The sequence below is a fragment of the Stigmatopora nigra genome, unplaced genomic scaffold, assembly GCF_051989575.1.
Source record: "Stigmatopora nigra isolate UIUO_SnigA unplaced genomic scaffold, RoL_Snig_1.1 HiC_scaffold_25, whole genome shotgun sequence".
NCBI classification, from domain to species: Eukaryota; Metazoa; Chordata; class Actinopteri; order Syngnathiformes; family Syngnathidae; genus Stigmatopora; species Stigmatopora nigra.
The window spans coordinates 2,874,046-2,892,108 of NW_027551604.1; the positions used below are offsets into that span (position 1 = coordinate 2,874,046).

The 18,063-nt window shown below is 36.9% G+C and overlaps 1 protein-coding gene across 2 annotated transcripts in view; it reads right to left on the reverse strand.

The window, feature by feature from the left end:
* Nucleotides 1–17,511, reverse strand: part of lingo1a (leucine rich repeat and Ig domain containing 1a) — a 78,416-nt gene extending 60,905 nt beyond the window's left edge. For both annotated transcript variants that reach the window (XM_077711180.1, XM_077711179.1), the window contains exon 1: nucleotides 17,301–17,511. The gene's annotated coding sequence lies outside the window, so the exon portion shown is untranslated. The remainder of the gene's footprint in view (nucleotides 1–17,300) is intronic.
* Nucleotides 17,512–18,063: the final 552 nt, after the last annotated feature.

The following is an 18,063-nucleotide window of genomic DNA, read 5'->3' on the forward strand; positions in this document are numbered from 1 at the left end:
GTCATGAACTTGAAACAGAAATCTGAAATAGTAGTGCAGAAATACTGGAGCTGCATAGAACATTTGTTTCTGTTCCAAAACGTGTCTACTGGCCTTGACAGCAAAAGTGATGAGAGATTTTGGCAACCGAAATACTCAAGAAATGTGTTTACATGCACAAAAGAAAAATAAAACATCCAAATTCCAACTACCGTATGTTCACGACTATAAGGCGCACTGCAATATAAGGCACACCCTCAATGAATGAGATTTTTCCCATAGATAAGGCGCAGTGGATTATAAGGCGCACCCTCAATGAATGGCACATTTTAATTTATTCCATATATAAGGCGCACTGGATTATAAGGTGCACTGTCTATTTTGGAGAAAAATCTAAGACTTAAGTGCGCCTTATAGTCGTGAAAATACAGTACGTTGTTTTTTTTTTTTTTAGGATTTTTTGTTTTTATTTTGCGTGGAGGCCACTATTGGTTGAAGTACTATTGTTTATTCAATATATTTTTTTTGCATTTATCAGTGTCAGAACAGATTTTGTTGTTTTCCAGCCTTATTCTATTTCAAACTTGACTGTAGAAGCTAAATACCGTATTTTCCATATATAAGGCGCATCACATTATAAGGCGGGCGCCTTGTCTATTTTGGAGAAAATTTAAGACTTTTAAGTGCGCCTTATAGTCGTGAAAATACGGTATATTATGCATATTGTTCTTCAGGATTGGTTATTGTTTGCAACGATTTTCTCATTATCAGTATAAAGTAAGGATTTTCTATCAGGGTGAAATTTAGTGTCTATATTTTTTTAAATGACATTTTAATATTTCTTAATACATTCCTTTTGACTTGACTTTGTACTTTATACTTTTTACTTTAATGATGAGTGATGACTATATTAATCCGTTAGTCCTTTTTTTCTGTTTATGTTTTTTGTGTACTGTTAACGGATGCACTTTTTTATTTGTATCATATCTTGTGTTTTTGGTGTTTTACAGCCCTTCTATCTTTTTTTAAATAACATTTTAATATTTCTTAATACATTCCTTTTGACTTTGTACTTTTTATTTTAATGATGAGTGATGAGTATGTTAATACTGGAGTCCTTTTTTTCTGTTTATGTTTCATATGTACTGTTAACGGATGTACTTTTTTATTTGTATCATATCTTGTGTTTTTGGTGTTTTACAGCCCTTCTATCTTTTTTTAAATTACATTTTAATATTTCTTAATACATTCCTTTTGACTTGACTTTGTACTTTATACTTTTTACCTTAATGATGAGTGATGAGTATGTTAATACTTCGAGTCCTTTTTTTCTGTTGATGTTTCATATGCACTGTTAACGGATGCACTTTTTTATATGTATCATATCTCGTGCTGACCCCGCCCATCTGTCACATTTTTAAAGTCAATGTGGCCCCCCGGGGCAAAAAGTTTACCCACCCCTGGTCTAACCTAACTTAACCTAAGTTAAGAAAGCAGCCAAATTCAAGTGCTGTGTACATTTACTTGATTCCTAACCGAACAGTGGTCGGGTGGTTAGCACTCTCCGGAATGTTGCAACGTGAAAAATTCCTCAACCTGACATCTTGCCCTTGGTTTGGGGGAGGGGCATAAGTGTGAGCTCCGTGACATAAAGTGATCTTTATGATCGCAGTTACTCCACAATATGAATAAATAGCCCATAGCGGTGATATTAGCATGCAACGTATTGATTCCAAATCACAGCTGGTGATCTTTAATTATCAACAAGGTCGAGTTGGAGTTAGGTGGGAGGCAGCGGGGGCTCCCACCAGGAACGCTGCATTATATGTATGTATCATATACACTGTATATTGCTAATGAGCAATTTTGGGGCTGCAGGTAATCCATTTTTAAAGCATAATTGATGTATAAAAGATGATATTGTCAAACATTTACTGGCTCATCCGTAAAAAGTGGGGCATGGCTTTTTATGAGCTTACGTCACGTGTCAAAGTGGCGGCCCGAGGGCTAAATGTGGCCCGCCGGATCATTTTGTGGGGCCCGGGAAGGTAAATCATGAGTGCCAATTTTCTGTTTTAGGATCAAATTAAAATGAATGGTATAGATGTATATTATATTTCCTGATTTCGCCCTTTTTAATCAATAATTGTCATTTTTTTGGTCATTTTTTTGTGTGTTTTTAGTTCAAAAAATCATTTTGTAAAATCTAAAAATATATGCAAATACTGTTTTCCACTTTAATATAGAACATAAAGTGCTGATTTTCTATTTTAGGATCAAATTAATATGAGATATAGATATATATTAAATTTCCTGATTTTCCCCCCTTTTCATCAATTAATGTAATTTTTTAATCATTTTTTTCGGTTTTAGTTCAAAAATCATTTTGTAAAATCTAAAAATATATTTTAAAAAAGAAGGATAAATATTAAAATTCCTGATTTTCCTCCTTTTAAATCAAAAATTGTCATTTTTAATCATTTTTTCTGTGTTTTTAGTTCAAAAATATTTTTGTAAAATCAAAAAATATATTAAAAAAAATCTAAAATAAACATAGTTTTAGACCTATAAAAAAACTGAATATTCAGGGCTTTTAATCCAGTTCATTTAATCCATTTATCCATAAAAAAAATCTAAATATTATATCTAAAATGGTCCGGCCCACTTAAAATCAAGTTGACGTTAAAACCCCCCACGAACCAACCCGAGTCTGACACCCTTGATCTATAGTATTCCTCCTTCCTCCGCCTAGATTGTACTTCTATTTCTTTAAAAAAAAAAGCAAGACATACCATCCCTGCTGATCAGGACTCCCGAAACTATACTTGGCCTTTCCGACTTCTTACCTCTTCTGCGCTTGTTTCCATAGCAACCAGACGGGCGCATCGAGGAGTGGGCGACTGCCTCTTAACTTTCGCCGAGCGCTAATGAAAATGCTCCAGGACGTGTTCCCCAATTGTACTTTTGGATCGTCCTCGGTACTCGTGCACCCCCGCGTCGTATCGCCCGCCAATTGACATTATTGTCATCTTTGATAATGAGCTATCGTTCTAGCCGCGGGACATAAATGTATTTTCAGATTATTTCCCGAGCAGGCTAATTTCTAATTACACGTTTGACACACTTGCGTCGACTCTGTAATTATCACGGCGGCCGCTATCTATTTAAAAACAACTCTATAGCGGATGTTTTGAGAGAAAATGAGCAAGCCACTTCGACGGAAAAAGGCTTGCTTGATTAGAGACATTCAACCTGCTTTCTACAAAACCTTGTTACCGTAATCTGATTATTGGCAATTCGGAACAAGATATTTCTAAATATAAATACTTTATTGGAGATATATGCACTGCTTCCAAGAAAGAAAATGGATAAATTAGCTTATTAGCTACCATTGACGGGGAATAATGGACGGCTATTGTGGTTAAGTATGTTTTTATATATGAATTCCTATTTGATTGTTATTATTTTTTTACAACAAGCTAAATATATACTCTGTGCTAACAGTGTCAAAATCAAGGCCCTTAAATATTTAAAATTAAAAGAAAATAAGAAAATTGTGGCAGCTATAAATAAATAATCATTCAAAAAAATGTAAAGATAAAACTATTTGTTTTTGTGTTATTTTAAGGCTTAAAAAATAATATTTCTTTATTCTCTTTTTGTTTTAATGTTAAAATGTGCATGAAAAAAAATATATATATATAAAAATATATATGACTGTTTTTCATTTTAAAACAGAATACTGCAACAAATATTATTTTATTAATTTTTAAAATATTATTTTAGAAATACATTTTTAGAAATTAGAAAAGTGAAAATGTACACATTTTATAATATATGTATATATTTATGGATATGTATATATATATATATATATATATGTATATAAAGTGAAAATATACAATTTTATATAAAATTGTATATTTTCACATTTCTAATTTCATCTATAAATATTTTTTTTAAATATTAAAGAGTGAATTGACAATTAAGTGGCTAAAAAATGACAATATTGACATTAAGACCAATAAAGTCAAAGTAAATTATACTAGTTAGTTGTAGTTGTAAATTAGTTTCTTCTTTCTTCATAGTTTGTAGACATATTAACCCCCCCAAAAATAATATATGACACATAAAAAAAAATTAAACAGCACTGCCTTAAACCATCTAATGGAAAGCCTTTTAATTTCTCTACCAACCACAAACCATCACCACCCTTTAAAACACTAATATTCCAACCATTTAATTGAAATTGGATAATATCAATGCAGCACAATGGTTGGAATCATTGGCCTATTGTGTCAAATAAAAAAAGCACCGACTAATTACATTTTTTTCTTTTAAATTCAAGTAGCCAGTCAGCGCTTGTAAAATAATATCTACTTTTGCCAGCCCGCCAGTGAAAGAAAAATAGCTGTAATAGCCATTAAGGCAATAGAGCAGTCCTTAAATTAAGATAATTAAATCGGGAATATAAAGTCCATTGGCTCTATCCTTTGGCACAGAAATCTAGATAAAGCATAAAAGTAATATAATCACATTGCATATATCATGGTCACTTTTAGCCATGACACAGCATTGCATCTTCTGCCCTCTAGCAGGCTCTACAAGGCCATAACAGCCAAGACAAACAGACTCAAAGACAGTTTCTTCACCAATTTCAACTATGAGTTATTTATTATGTTCACTACTTACTTATTGATTAGTTATTTTAGATTATTTATTCATCATTACTGTATTTTCTCACATATAAGCCGACTCCGCGTATAAGCCGGACCCATAAAATTGCCTTAAAATCGTTGAATTTTACCATTTCTCTCGTATAAGCTGCCGGACGTTTGGTCACTGGTCTTTTGGTCACGATCAAATGTACTTAGATATTAAATTCTATCTTAGATATTGAACTATCTCTCTCTTAGATATCAAACTCTCTCTCTCTTAGATATTAAACTCTCTCTTAGATAATAAACTCTCTCTCCCTTAGATATTAAACTCTCTCTCTTAGATATTAAACTCTCTCTCTTAGATATTACTCTCTCTCCCTTAGATATTAAACTCTCTCTCTTAGATATCAAACTCTCTCTCTTAGATATTAAACTCTCTCTCTTAGATATTAAACTCTCTCTCTTAGATATTAAACTCTCTCTAATAGATATTAAACTCTCTCACTTAGATATTAAACTCTCTCACTTAGATATTAAACTCTCTCTCCCTTAGATATTAAACTCTCTCTTAGATATTAAACTGAATATAATTTTGATAGCTTGCTTTAACAGTAAACTATCTGTCACCATTTGACCGGCGACCAAAAGACCGGCAACCTAAAGGGACCAAAAGACCGGCTACCAAACGTCCGGGCGACCAAACGTCCGGGCAACCAAACGTCCGGGCGACCAAACGTCCGGGCGACCAAACGTCCGGGCGACCAAACGTCCGGGCGACCAAACGTCCAGCGACCAAACGTCCAGCGACCAAACGTCCGTGCGACCAAACGTCCGTGCGACCAAACGTCCAACGACCAAACGTCCAGCGACCAAACGTCCGTGCGACCAAACGTCCAGCGACCAAACGTCCAGCGACCAAACGTCCAGCGACCAAACGTCCAGCGACCAAACGTCCAGCGACCAAACGTCCAGCGACCAAACGTCCAGCGACCAAACGCCCAGCGACCAAACGCCCAGCGACCAAACGCCCAGCGACCAAACGCCCAGCGACCAAACGCCCAGCGACCAAACGTCCAGCGACCAAACGTCCAGCGACCAAACGTCCAGCGACCAAACGTCCAGCGACCAAACGTCCAGCGACCAAACGTCCAGCGACCAAACGTCCAGCGACCAAAGGTCCAGCGACCAAACGTCCAGCGACCAAACGTCCAGCGACCAAACGTCCAGCGACCAAACGTCCAGCGACCAAACGTCCAGCGACCAAACGTCCAGCGACCAAACGTCCAGCGACCAAACATCTTAGCACCGGACTCTCCCATTCAAAACGTCTATCAGCGTCAATGGAAGCCAAGGTAGCATAGAAACATTAAAAAAAAAAACCTCTACCTTGCACCACACTGTTTGTTTTGCATGCCCACATGAGCATCTGCCTCGCACGGACGAGAAAGAAAAGTGGGTTTTCAGGATTGCTTTTGTGTAAATAATTGAGAACATGCTCTTGTTCGGAAGACATCTCGCCTGCTTTTGTCGTTAATTAACAATTTTTTGGGCCTACTTTAGTTTTCCTGTTTTATTGCACGACGCTTTCAAGCCACGGCACGAAAAAAAAAGGACTCACGATGGTCTTTTAAAACGAGAAGCAATCCGAAATATTCATTGTGATGAATTGTAACGAATGTTCTGCATTGGTAATTTGTTTTTGTGTTTGTTTACTTTTTGTTTACACGAACAGAATGGGAAAATAGTTTTTTTTTTCGAAGTAAAGGCCAATGAGATTGGCTCACAAGAAATATTTTGTATCTTTCAATGGTGTTGCTATAAAACAGTGTTGTACATGACATATTACGATAGCGCCATATTTTATGATCGTATGATCAAGCTGCTAAGGGATGAGGGATTGGAAAACGTGTCATGGCGGGCAGATATAAGCATTGTCACACTGCTAGCTTAGATTGTGACGATGTTTTTTATAGATCTGAAACAGTGTTTGTTTTAGATTTTTTTTTAGATATTTTTAGATTTTACAAAATTATTTTTGAACTAAAAACAGAAAAAAAATATTTAAAAATGCCAATTATTGATTTATAAGGGGGAAAATCTGGAAATGTAATATATATCTATGCCCTTCATTTGAATTTGATCCTAAAACAGAAAGTCGGCACTCATCATTTACTTTCCCGGGCCACACAAAATGATGCAGCGGGCCAGATTTGGCCCCCGGGCTGCCACTTTGACACCTGTGATTTACAGGCTTTCAACAATCAACAATAACGGCTTGAAATTAAAGTACCGTATTTTCACGACCATGAGGCGCACTTAAAAGTCTTTAATTTTCTCCAAAATAGACAGTGCGCCTTATAATCCAGTGCGCCTTATATATGGAAAAGATAGAAAACCAAAAACAAAAAACCACCACTGTCGGATATTAAAAAACACACAAACGCCTGAACTGAAACAATACTGTTAAATATGCAGATGCCATCTTAGTTTACAACATCTTCCATTATATAGCTCCTCCCCCACTGCAAGATTTTATACAAAAAAATCCAAAACATCAACAATGGCTGGCTCTAGAGGTGACTGTAAAGTAGTGAGTGCCTCATACCTGGAAGTCAAGAGCAATTACCGTATTTTCACCACTATAAGGCGCACTTAAAAGTCTTAAATGTTCTCCAAAATAGACAGTGCACCTTAAAATACAGTGCGCCTTATATATGCAAAAAGTCATTCCTTGAGGGTGTGCCTTATAGTCGTGAAAATACGGTAGAAAGTATTTATGCAGATTTCTTAGATATTTTGAAAATCTCGGTGACGAACAACAACTTAACTTGACGTGCATCACAGCAACACGCCTGGCCGCTTACAACAATACTTGTAATATATTCCTATTACCATTACTTTAGAAACTCTAATAATACCCATAAGTATCACTAACCTATTTCCTTTCCACAATGCATTCAACTACTGCCAATAATTTAGTCTATCTCCAACAACTAGCTTTTAATTCTACCAAACAACAGTCGGCTTGCTTTTACAGTTGCATGTTAGCAAACAATGCTAAAATGTTAATTAAATCATTGCCTGGGGGCTCAATAAAAGTTTAATGCAGTATTTTATTGCCTTCCTCCGTTAAAATGGTGCCCCCGAGCATCCCATTGGCCAGGTCCTAGTAAGTTGTAAATGCAAAGCTAATTAGTAACACCCCCATTCACCTGACCCGGATCAAGGTCACGGGGCTAATTATGAGAAGGTAGAGGTCGTTATGCAAATTAGGCGGTGATCTACGGGAAGGTCGCCGCGCCATGTCCTTTGTTGGACACCTGAATGTGCCACCCAATCAGAGGTGAAGGATGTTGAGTGATGTTAAGCACGATGCTACATACTCAGAGTTGACACATTCCATGTATTGGAAAGGTCAGTGTGTGTATATGTGTGTACTTTTAAGTGTGTATAGCACATGTCAAGAAGCTGTGGTGTTAAATGGTCCTTGTCATTATGGCAAATGTGCTTAGGAATCATGTTTCAATTCTTTCAGTTTGCTTTTCTTGAATATTAGTAGGTTTTTTATTAGTTTTTGGCCTTTGGATGTATATATATTTTATATGTGGAGTAATGCATAGCCATTTTTTTTAGCTTAATAAGGGGAATTGCAATCATTAATAAGAAAAGCAATTGTCCGAAATTGACAGATATATTCGACTGTACTAACTGACCAATCTATGTAGGGAGCACTATCACTTCTGGATTGGAAGATCAGATAAAAAAGTACTTCGATTAGGAGGCACAATACGAAAATATAAAGGTAACATAGTAAGCATAACCGACCGGAGGCAGTCGATCAGGTTTTTTATTTTATTTTTGTTACTATTTTCATTGTATGCTTTTTTTTGTGTGGGAAAATCGAGTAGAATTCCAGAAACAAATATTTTTGTAACATATTTTTGTAAATCTGTAATACTAAAAATATATTTTTGTACTCCCGTGATGGACTAAGATTCCAAATTCCAAATTCCTAAAAAAGAACCATAAAAACTACTAAAAATTAACCAATTAAAAGAATCATTCATGAGTTTTACTACGCAGACGGGGCGCAGACACTTACAGAATCCTGCCTATCAACCACCTCCGGTCGAATAATTTGAACAGAGTGTGTATAAATATGACATATATCACAAGCTAGTACAAATCAGTCAAATCCAAAATCAACCGTTAATTAAAGAGACCTCCTGGATTGAGAGATTGATGAATAACCATCCATTTTTTCACTCAATGGTCCGACCAAATGAAGAATCTCTGCATCAACCTGGTCTCTTACAGTTCGCCCTTAGCAAAGTAGCTCACGCCTGAGGGATGGATTTCACTATAAACAAACCCTCGATATGGCTGGGCATTTCAATGAGTTCGACCTCATCTCTTACAAACCTGATGAGAATTTAACACACCTCCATTAAATCTCACCTGAGTACATGTCAAGGGGGGGAGGGTACTCGAGAAATGAGTCGCTAGAGACATTGAATCAACATGGCAACCATGACGGGGGAGGGATTAAGCCAAGTGATCTGCATACATTAGCATGTAGGGAAACTATGGTTATGGCGAGTCCACATGGGGAGACTGGTGTGGTCGGAGAGCATGAATAAATAAGTGTGAGAGCACTATGAAACCAACCGCCAGTGAAAGCAGAGCAGATGTGTGCAGCTGTCATGGTGCTAAAAAGCAGAGTGTTGTGCTGAGAGTACTGCTTGCTTGCTCGCCTTGCATCATTCGGCTTAGTCTTCTCCTGTGTTGACATATTTTATATACAAAAGTATCCAGGGACTAAAAAAAAGTGGATTTTTGAAAATAGTATCCTGGGAACTGTTATTTACTCTTGCAGTGAAGGGGAGGTTGTATTTGGGGGTAGTGGAGATGTTGGATTTGAGGACAAGTTGAGTCAATACTTTGGGGTAAATATGGGGTTAGTTATTTGGGATCATCTCTCAACGATACCGGCAAAATGGGGTATGGGGTTTAGGGTATGGGGTATGTGGGTGTGTGGGTATGTGGGTATGTGGGTATGTGGGGATGTGGGAATGTGGGTATGTGGGTGTGGGTATGTGGGTGTGGGTATGTGGGTGTGGGTATGTGGGTATGGGTATATATTGGTATATGTATGGGTATGGGGTATGGGTATGTGGGTATGAGGGTGTGGGTATGTGGGTATGGGTATATATTGGTATATGTATGGGTATGGGGTGTGGGTATGTGGGTGTGGGTATGTGGGTGTGGGTATGAGTATATATTGGTATATGTATGGGTATGGCTTTGGGTATGGGGTGTGGATATGTGGGTATATGGGTATGGGGGTATGGGGGTATGTGGGTATGTGTGTATGTGGGTATGTGGGTATTTAGGTATGTGTGTATGGGTATATATATGAGTATATGTATGGGTATGGTATGGGTATGGGTATGTGTATGGGTTTGGGTATGGGGTATGGGCGTATGTGGGTATGGGGGTATGTGGGTATGTGGGTATGTGGGTATGTGGGTATGTGGGTATGGGTATATATATGGGTTTGGGTATGGGGTATGGGCGTATGTGGGTATGTGGGTATGTGGGTATGTGGGTATGGGTATATATATGGGTATATGTATGGGTATATGTATGGGTATATGTATGAGTATATGTATGGGTATATGTATGGGTATATGTATGGGTATATGTATGGGTATATGTATGGGTATATGTATGGGTATGGGTATGGTATGGGTATGGGTGACTTAACTGAACTAAGCTATCACAATGCTTAAAAGCTATAACAGTAAAACACATGTCAAAGGTCTTTCGAGTAATTAAAAAGAAAAAAAAACGGACTACAAAAAAATGCCTTATTAGAACAGAGTGAAACAGTGTGAAAGGCAAAACTTTGAAGGGTAGGAAGAAAATACAAAACACAGAGTTTGATTCCTGCTCCTAGGTCATGTTAGAAAGGGCATCTAAAGAACAGTAACATATTTTAGGAAGAATATTTTTAAAAAGAAGATTTTTTTGCAATAATCTTATCGTCTTCACCCTTGAACCTCTGTCAAACAAGTTGAAAAAACGAATGCAGTCTGGCTTAAATAATATAAGGCCTAAACTGATAAATATTTTAGACCCCAAACTGTCAAGTCCAAGTGGAGAATTAATGAGGCAGGCGTGGAAATTCCAAGAGTTTCTCAAGCTATTTTGAAACATAACTTCATCAAAACTATCACTGACCAACGCGGCAGCCATTGCTAAATGTCCTCCCATCATGCATCTGTTTGCAACATCAATTAAAATAAAAAAACGAAGCTTCAGAGCACATTTCAAGCAGATGTTAACAGCGCCGGCAAAACTGGGACAGCAGGTAAATTGGTGTCATAAACTGTTTTGCAGATCAAAAAACTACAGAGGCGGAATTGTTCAGAAAACGGCGAGATCGCCACACGACTTCTAGACAAAACTGTTTTTATTTTTCTGAAATTGTCGTTCGGAAAGAGCAAAAGTGGCCCGCTGAACTGTTTCCTAAAATAATTTCACGTCACAGTACAAGACGTGGAAATCTCCCACGTGACTTGAAGGCAACGCAATAGCGGCAATAAGCTAAAGTTACTTGTTATTCCTGTTTTAATAAGCGGCAATTCCGCTTAATATCACGTTTAATTTGACATTATTGCCACAGAAACATCTTGTTCGATCAGGGGTGGGCAAACTTTTGGGCCTGGCGGCCATATTGACTTTAAAAAATTCGACAGATGGGCGGGGTCAGCAACAAGATACGATACATATAAAAAAGTGCATCCGTTAACAGTACATATGAAACATAAATAGAAAAATAGGACTAAAGTATTAACATACTCATCACTCATCATTAAAGTAAAAAGTATAAAGTACAAAGTCAAGTATAAAGGAATGTATTAAGAAATATTAAAATATTAAATATTAAAAAAAGATAGAGGGGCTGTAAAACACCAAAAACAAATCAGAGTGGACAGAGCTACTGCCACTGGATTCCGTGTGACAGCGCCATCTTGGGGAGAAAATAAATACATAAATAAATAAATAAACTATTTGGACAACGTCATTGGGCCGGATAAAAAAGCTTAGGGGGCTGGATGTGGCCCGCGGGCCGTAGTTTGCCCATCCCTGTGTTAGATAAACAGAGGAAATAGCGTACCGTCTCTTTAAAAAGATAACATCATCCACTTCCCTGGCAACAGTTTTATCGGAACCAGGTGAAGAAAATGACAAACCTGTCTATAATTATCAGCATTTTTTTTTTTATCCGACACACACTGTAGACGTCCCCACATGTGTACATCCCATAAATCAGATTACAAGTAGAGTAAGGACATTTCCATTACAGGTGGAGAGCGAACGGCTCTCACGCAAAGTTCATCTCATTTTGCTTGCAAATTAAATGTCGGCCACAGTTTTAACGCGCCAAGGCAGAGGTTGCCCAGAATATCAATATACTCTGTTTTGTAAGATCACAAGGGGATTTGTATGTTTCTATCTAGCCATCTTGCCATTTTTAGGAAAAATCTGGAAATTTAGCTACTGCCCTTTACAGGGATGGATGTATAAACTATTTGCAGTTACTGATGTTTCCTTGGCATACCTGGCAACCTCGGCCCTTATTAATGATTATAATTCCCCTTAAGTGATTAAAAAAAACTTTATATATTAATATAAAAGTTAAAAAATTTCCTCAAAGTGGACGGGGTGCCCAAACAGTATGCACTAAATCAGATATGGGCAAACTACGGCCCGCGGGCTACATATGTCCCGTTGGGGTTTTTAATCCGGCCTGACGACGTTGTCCAAATAATGTTTTTTTTTCTTTTTTTCCCCAAGATGGCGCCATCACACGGAAGCCAGTGGCAGTAGCTGTGTCCACTCTTGTTTATTTTTCGTGTTTTACAGCCCCTCCATCTTTTTTAAAAAGACATTTTAATATTTCTTAATACATTCCTTTTTACTTGACTTTGTACTTTATACTTTTTACTTTAATGATGAGTAATGAGTATGTTAATACTTGAGTCCTTTTTTCTGTTAAAGTTTTCCTATGTACTGTTAACGGATGCACTTTTTTATATGTTTCGTATCATGTGCTATATTTTGACGTGAATTTTTATATTTTTGACGTGACTTTTTATACTTCTATGTGACTTTTAACAACTCTATATGACTTTTTATAATTCTATGTGACTTTTTACATTTTCAACAATACATTTTATATTATTTTATTACATATTTATGTTTTTTTGAACTAGGAAAACACACTTCCTTACATATCGCCACCAATTTCCTTATCCCCAGCTATGTATAATGACAATAAACACTTCTAATTTTTAAAAATCTCATGACACTCGTCATAACTTACCCAACATCTAACAAAAAAAAGTCCCATACTCATCGTAAAGTACAATTTTTATCTGTAAAAAAGACGACTAAGCAAAATCCCTCAACACTTAAGGCCAACCAGCATCAAGGAATGGATTATTTCCCCTCAATGCATTGAAATGTTCTCTATATTTCCAAGCATGCTGTGAACCATTGAAGCAGCTTTTTAGAATCTTTCCCACAAGGATTTGTCAGGAGCAGAATGTTCCAGGATGTTGGAGTGTGTCAAACTCACAGGAGGGGGTTTGAGAGAAAGGTCTCAACTAAATATGTATTAGTTCAGATTGATCTCCAGCTGTGTGGAGGAGGAAGAAGACAATGTGGTGTATGTAGTAGGACTTCTGTCAAAGATTTAACGCTGATGTCAAGCCACCGAGCGTGAGAGGCCATTTGGCATATACCGTATTTTCAGGACTATAAAGCGCACTTAAAAGTCCTAAATTTTCTCCAAAATAGACAGTGCGCCTTATAATCCAGTGCGCCTTATATATGGAAAAAAATAAAATATGCCATTCATTGAGGGTGCGCCTTATAATGTGATGTGCCTTATAATGTGATGCGCCTTATAATGTGGTGCGCCTTATATATGGAAAATAGGGAATTTAGCTTCTACAGTCAAGGTTGAAATAGAATAAGGCTGGAAAACAACAAAATCTGTACTGACACTGATAAATGCAAAAAAATATATTGAATAAACAATAGTACTTCAACCAATAGTGGCCTCCACGCAGAATAAAAACAAAAAATCCTAAAAAATAAAAACGTACTGTATTTTCACGACTACAAGGTGCATTTAAGAGTCTTACATTTTCTCCAAAATAGACAGTGCGCTTTATAATCCAGTGCGCCTTATATATGGAAAAAACAGAAAACCAAAAACGAAAAATCACCACTGTCGGATATTAAAAAAACACAAACGCCTGAACTGACAGAATACTGTTAAATATGCAGATGCCATCTTGGTTTACAAAATCTTCCATCATATAGCTCCTCCCCCACCGCAAGATTTGATACAAAAAATCCAAAACATCAACAATGACTGGCTCTAGAGGTGACTGTAAAATAGTGGGTGCTTCATACTTGGAAGTCAATAGCAATTACCCTATTTTCACCACTATAAGGCGCACTTAAAAGTCTTACATTTCCTCCCAAATAGACAGGGCGCCTTATAATCCAGTGCGCCTTATATATGGAAAAAACAGAAAACCAAAAATGAAAAACCACCACTGTCAGATATTAAAAAAACACAAACGCCTGAACTGAAACAATACTGTTAAATATGCAGATGCCATCTTGATTTACAAAATCTTCCATCATATAGCTCCTCCCACACCGCAAGATTTGATACAAAAAAATCCAAAACATCAACAATGACTGGATCTAGAGGTGACTGTAAAATAGTGAGTGCTTCATACCTGGAAGTCAATAGCAATTACCGTATTTTCAACACCTAATGTTAATCTTGAGCCTTGGTCATATCATTGGCAGCTATTAAATCAATTGTGCGATATGAGGGGGGTGGGTAACTAATTAAACACGAGTCATTTGGTGTTGAATCTATTAACACTGATCCGGTTTGATCTAGTCTCGATCTGGACCACCGAATGTGATGTTTGAATAATTCTTTCATATCGAGAAATGTTCGTTTCTCAGCTCCGAGGGAATGGCGGAGGGAAGGGGGGTGGGGCTTAGTGGTGGGTGGAGTTTCCATTCACGGGTGACACATTGTGTGATTCATCTTCGGACTATGTGATTTGCTCATTTAGGACCAAACACGATATAGTATGTACTATAAAATGTTTATGAAAAAAAAAGCTAGAATCTTGTTGGTGCTTAAACCAACATTTCGGATATTATGAAAATAATTAACATACCCAGAATAAGACATTGTAAGCATTTGTAAAACTATACTACGTAAGAAAGTTCCCGGAGGCAATAAACTTGGAGGCGTGTCCAGGGATTAGTTGATTAATTTTTTTTAACGAAACTAGGCTTTAATAGACTATTTTTTAGACAATATGGCTCAGATTATAAAGGCCATTATCAATGAATGAATTAATTATAATAAAGGATCTGAATATTAAGACGTACTTAATATTAATTAGTTCTCCATCTGTTTACATGATAGTTTTATTCATTGTTAAGTTATTAGTTCATTATCTATGCTAGCAAGAACCGCTAAAGTTAGCCTCAAACGCAATGTTATAGCTGACGAATTAAAAAGGTTATGATGTCAAATTTCTGAAACAATTTGATATATTTTTCTTTACTTTAGTTATTTATCAGCTTTATAAAGGCCACTATATACTAATATTAATTCGTTCTTCATCTGTTTACATTATATTGATAGTTTTATTCATTCTTTAGCTATTAATTGATTATCAATGCTAGCAAGAACCGCTAACATTAGCTTCAACCTTGCTTGAATATCCAAGGACTGTTGAATATCTAAGTACAGTGTAATATCTAAATACTGTTTAATATCTAAGTACGGTTTAATATCCAAGTACTGTTTAATATCTAACTACTGTTTAATATCTAAGTACTGTTCAATATCTAAGTACTGTTTCATATCTCTTTGAAACCTTAGCTTAGCAATTAAAAAGGAGTTGATGAGGTCGCAAATTTATGAATAAATTCAATATATTTTTCTCTACTCAGTTATTTATCAGATTTCTAAAGGACAAATTCATATTTTCGCACTTTACTGGTCCAATATAACACAGTTATGCACCAACAAAATAGCCTGGAGGTCACTCAGCATAACCAAAATTCATACATAAGCCGCCATTGGAATAAAATAAATAACAATTGCTCCCATTTAAAATACATTTAACGTCAATCTCAGTCTTTGGTACTGAAACGCCAAGTTCTTCTTAGCAACCCTTTAAAAAAAAAGCAATTGCCAACACAGTAGAGTGCAAAAGGTCCCATCCAAAGTGGGCCTGATTGGATTTAATCTGTTTTTTTTATATATATATTTCCCATCCTGTGCAGCGATCATGTTTTCTGGGGCAATGTGATAAATATTGATGCTCTTGGCCATCAGAGTGCATCCATGTGTTGAATCAAGAGCGGAATATCACGTTCCCTCCTTTCGGACGTGAGTAAGCCGACTCCTGAGCCTTAAAAGCACTTTTCCAGACATGTTAGTCACTCTATCCTTACTCCCCTTCCTTCATCCTCTTTTCTACGGACCTCCCGTCAATCTCTCATTTTGCCCTCTTGCTACTTTTGCCAGACTAATCCCTTTTCCTTCCTCATTTTAGTTTTAATAAGCCATGCTCTGATCTACTCACTTAAATTCCATAAAGACGAAATGAACAGAAAATGGATGAAGAGAGGGCAGAGATTACAAAATAAACTGAAAGATGCTCATATGGTTCATAGAAATCGTAATTTATATGATTAATGAAGCTGGAAAATCAAGGGTAAGATTGAAAGAAAGCATTGTCATTAGTGTAGTAGTTAATAGCGAAGAATTTGAGGTAATATTGTCATATAAAAACAGGTTTGGTGTAATGGCTAGCCCATTGAAACACTATGTACAATTAGGAATACATAAATACCGTATTTTCACGACTATAAGACACACTTAAAAGTGTTAAATTTTCTCCAAAATAGACAGTGCGCCTTATAATCCAGTGCGCCTTATATATGGAAAAACAGAAAACCAAAAACGAAAAACCACCACTGTCGGATATTAAAAAAACACAAACGCCTGAACTGAAACAATACTGTTAAATATCCAGTTGCCATCTTAGTTTACAAAATCTTCCAACATATAGCTCCTCCCCCACTGCAAGATTTTATACAAAAAAAATCCAAAACATCAACAATGGCTGGCTCTAGAGGTGACTGTGTAGTGAGTGAGTGCTTCATACCTGGAAGTCAATAGCAATTACCCTATTTTCACCACTATAAGGCGCACTTAAAAGTCTTAAATGTTCTCCAAAATAGACAGTGCGCCTTATATATGGAAAAAAATGTCATTCATTGAGGGTGCCCCTTAAAATGCGGTGCGCCTTATAGTCGTGAAAATACGGCATCCCTTAAGGAGTCATTACATATGAGTAGATGCAAACAAAGTTGTCTTCTAATAACTCCGAGTAATCACAACCAAATTGCAACAGCAATGGTTCCAATACCCATATTCATATCATCCCTCTCACGGTAATATCGTCAAAATATCTAAATGCAGCTAACAAGTAAATCAGGCGCAGAAGAAGACGGGAATGTCATCCTTACCAGAATGTCAGTCAAAAACATCCAAGGAATCGACCGTCTTCGTTCCAAGGGCTGGTTAAAAATTCCAAGATGCTCTTTTTTTTTTTAGAGGAGATGATTAAAAGACTCCGAATGTAGACAAAGTGGGATTATTTTGGTGTTTTCGTGATATCCAAGGAGGGAATAATTCGCTACCGGCAGGTCCTGTCGGTTGAACAGCCACATGTGCGCACATGGCACATGCGCTTTAGACTGCGAAGGGTACCGCTAACACATGATCGGGATGGAGGGGAGGTGGAGCTGCAGTGGGTGATGAGATGGGGAGATGGGATGGAGAGGGAGGATGGGGTGGGGAGGATGGGAGGAGGGGTGCCACTCCTCGTTTTCTACAATCACTGCAGTCTGAGCGACACAACCAGGGAGAGCGGAAATGCTTTGTTTGGGTTGGAAATAAAGATGGAGGGTGTGTGGGTGGAAAGAGATAGTTAGGGTATTGTCCGTTAGAATTTGATAGGCTTTACCACTTTTGATTTACTTTTGTTTGTGAAAAAGTTTTTTCGAAAGACAGTTGGTAAGGCTAATGTTCAAGTGGTTTGAGGTCAGGTTGCTAATTCAGTTATGATTTGACATACGAGTGTGGGAATATATGGGATATTTGAGATATGAGTTAGATTCTGAGGAAATGTTTTGAGGGGAGAGACAAATTTGAGATGTGAGGAAAATTCTGAGGAAATGTTTTGAGGTAAGAGATAAATTTGAGATATGAGGAAAATTCGGAGGAAAT